This window comes from Echinops telfairi, unplaced genomic scaffold (genome assembly GCF_000313985.2).
Source record: "Echinops telfairi isolate 266 unplaced genomic scaffold, ASM31398v2 ScPeMD7_2010;HRSCAF=2546, whole genome shotgun sequence".
Classification (NCBI taxonomy): domain Eukaryota; kingdom Metazoa; phylum Chordata; class Mammalia; order Afrosoricida; family Tenrecidae; genus Echinops; species Echinops telfairi.
In genome coordinates, this window is record NW_022105908.1 from 7,914,496 (window position 1) to 7,918,384 (window position 3,889).

Here is a 3,889-nt window from a genome sequence, read left to right on the forward strand (position 1 = left end):
AGTCGGTGCCTGCCCAGCGCCACACTGCAGGACAGAGTAGGGCTGCCACTGGGTTTCTGAGACAGCAACTCTTGATGGGAGTGGTTTTGAACTGCTGACTTGTGGTTAGCAGTCCAACCCCACCAGCTGAAAAATGCTTGTCTTAGGAAACCCTACAATGCATTAGATGACCTTGGTCAATTAGGTTTAGGAAAGTAAAAAGAAAAAGTGCTATCTCTTTGGAAGCCAGAACTTAATGGGGCTGCCTTGTTTCTCTGGGGCTTTCTATCATTTGCCGTAGTGGAAAATACTTGAGTTTTCCTTCTGACAGGTTTCCACCTTACACAGGTTCTGACTTGTTTGTTTTAAGCAGTGCCTTAAGCAACTCCATTTTTAGGATTGGTCATTTGCTTTTTTTTTTTTCTTAAACCCTGCCATTTTAACTCCCCAACTTGACATAACTCCCACATTCCGTAACCATTTCTGGCAGGCATTCTTAACTCTGCTCTACATTAAAGCTATAAAAATATATCACATGACCAAAAAGTATATCTCTGGAGCCTTGTGCAGAAGAACTCTCTTGCTCTATAACTTGGATTTTGTGTGTGTGTGTCGAGGGGGCGGGGGAGGGTTACACTTAAGTGTTTTTGGTTTTGTGTGTTTATCAAAGTTATATTTATAAACAAGAGTTTCTCATTCAACCTCCACTCTGAGCCAGATGTGTCCTTCTTAACCGCATCCCCAGCACTCACACTGCGGGCCAGTAGTATATAAGGTCAGTGGTGATCATCAAGAAGCGTAATCAGACATTGCCAAATATCCCCTATGACCAGAGACCCATTGCTGTTGAGTTGATTCCATAGGACAGTGGAATTGCCCCACAGGGTTTCCAACTCATGTTTGCAGAAACATTGTCACCTCATTTCTCCCTCAGAGCAGCTGGTGAGTTCAAATTGAGGACCTTGTAGTCACCAGCTAAGCATGGTGGTGATCTCTTTTTAGAAGGATCAATACCACCCCAGTCCCAAGGAGTTGGGGATTGATGATTCTCCAAATGTCCAATTCTTCCATGATGCTCTTCAGCTCCATTTTCTCCCCACTCCTTTCTTGAGCATTGAGGTCGTTAGTTTATTGTGCCCACCTGGCCAATAAACACATGTGGCATTAATTGAAGGGCGAGAGATAAATGGCTTGGCGAGCCTCACCTTTTTCTCTCTTGCTCTCTGATCATAGGATGAGTGTGAGGCTGCCTTGCTTGTTCTGTGCCTCCATTTGCAAATTGTACTATCTGTGGGACACCTAACCCGTGAACTGTGTCCCTGTAACTTGAGGTTCCTTCAAGACCTGCTTCACCACGCAATTGGAATTCACATCTCTTGAGCTGGGGACTGTCAGGCCCTGTCATCTGGCTGACTGTTGGTGACCTGCCTTGCTGTTTGCTGCCTGTGCCCAGATAGCCTGAATTGCTCTACAGAGGACTACCCGGCGGGCCTCAAGACTTCAAGGACTGCCAGTGTCTCACAACTGTCTCACGGGAGTGAGTTGCACTGAGCCATTTGTACTGCTTTATAATTGTTTATTTCTTATGTTACATATCGATCTGTATAAATATATATAAAATTATTAGCAATCTGGTTTTGTCTCTCTAGAGAACCCTGTCTAACACATGTCTATTCCCTCACATTCCTGGGTTCTGCAGTGTCCCCCAGAAATGTTGAGGCAATGACCCAAACGGTGGGTGCTGTTGGGTCCCAAATCCAAAGATCAGGCAGTAGTGAGCCAGATTCTGGGTCCAGAGGACAAGCTTCACTCCTGGCTCTTACCAGTGATGCGACCCCACCTCCTGCTTCTCATCACACGTCACCATCATCGAGCTGATGCTGATGCATAGTGACCCTGTTGGACGGGGTAGAACTGCCTGTGAGTTTTCAAGATTAACTCTACAAGAGTGCAACACCCCATCTTGCTCTCACAGGGGTGGTTATGAACTGCTGACCTTGTGATTAGCAGCCCAGCGTGTAACCACAGCACCACCAGGGTACCTTTCCTGCTTCCCCAAGGGTTTAATTTATAGACAGCAGGATCCCGTTGCAGGGAAGTAGTTAGCAATTCACCTGTTAGCAATTACAGATGAATCCTATCAGGATTGCCCCCACCTTCTTATCAAACCTATGCATGGAAAGATCCTTTGGTGGGAGTTACATTGAATATAAATAATGCAATCAAATTAGCATATAACTTTTCACCACCCCAACAGCTTTATTGCCATGTAATTTGCATATCATATAATTCAATCATATCAAGAAGAGTTGTACAATCATCACCTCAGTCAGATTAAGAACATTTTCTTCAATTTTATACTCACCATAATTTAGCCTCCCATTTCCCCCAACCTCTCCTACCATACCCCCAAAGAACCATTAATCCAGTTACTGTCTATAGACTTACCTATCCTGGATTTCATATACAGAAAGACAATTTAATAAAACTAACATGAATATGAAAACTTCAATTGAAAAGAAAGAAAACATTAAAAAGTAAAATGTAAATGGATCATCAGGAAGATCAAATGATAGGGCGCTAAATTTTAAATGCATCTACAACAATCCACTTTACAATGCATTTTGCATGCTAGCAAGGCTATTCACATCCCTGATCTCATGGTCAGAAGGTATTCACCAGGGACTTAATCCACGTGTTATTTCCCCCATCACTTTTTTTTAAACTGAAACAGCTTTAAAATGGGTCAAAAGGGAAATCAAATGATAAGCGATTACGTTTTGACTTAACTACATCTACCATAATCAACTTTACAATGATATCTGTCTGATAACATGGCTATTTTTTTTAACTTTATTTAAAATCATTTTATTAGGGGCTCATACAACTCTTATCACAATCCACACATACATCAATTGTAACACGGCTATTCACATCCCTGTGATCAGAGGGGATTCACCAGGGACTAAACCCATGTGTGGACCCTGCAAATGGATTTTGGACTTCCACTGTCATCCATGGCCTTCTGCAAACCAGGTGTCACAATTTAAGATCTAATGCTATTCCCTCCTTTATGTTATTTACGCTCCTTGGATCACACAGGCTGGTGTGCTCCTTCCACGTGGACTCAGTTGACTCCTCACTTAGATGGCTGCTTGTTTGAATACAAGCCTTTAAGATCCCTATTCTTTCTGATAGCTGGACACCATCTGGTTTCTTCACCACACTTTGCTAAAGCACCCATATCTTCAATGATCTCTTCGTGAGGTCAAGCATCAGACACAGCCATGTCATAAGAACTAATTGTCCTTCAGAGTTAAACCCATCACCCCTTAAATAAATCCCAAGTATAATAATCTGTTCTCCACCTCTGGATTATTTCTTATTTATGCCCATATTACCTGGGGTCTCTGGCAAGATGGTTCCAGTAGGTATTGGGCTCCTACTAATCTTAATCAGCCAGGCCACTGCAGCAGTATCTTTCCCCTCTCAGCCGTAATGTATCATTCCCTACATCCATTAAAAGTAACAGGAACCAAGAAAAGCATCAAAGAGCATGGCCTAATTTATACCCTCTACTAGAGCCTGCGCTTAATTTCATCCTATGCCTTTTCATGAGCAGGTAATGCCCTTAGAAAATGATACGGTAGCCACGGCATATATAAAGTCTAGCATTATATCACAAGCGCCATAGTAACTGATTATCACTCAAGTGCTTAATCACTCTGACACCCAAACCAAAACTCCCTGCTGTCAAATGGATCCCAATTCAGTGCCCATGTAAGACAAAATAATACTCCCCCATAGGGTTTCCAAGGCCATCAATCTTCATGGAAGCATGCCACGCCATCTCCCAAACTTTCAGTTAGAAATCAAGTACTTAACCACCGCACTACCAGGCCTCCTTACT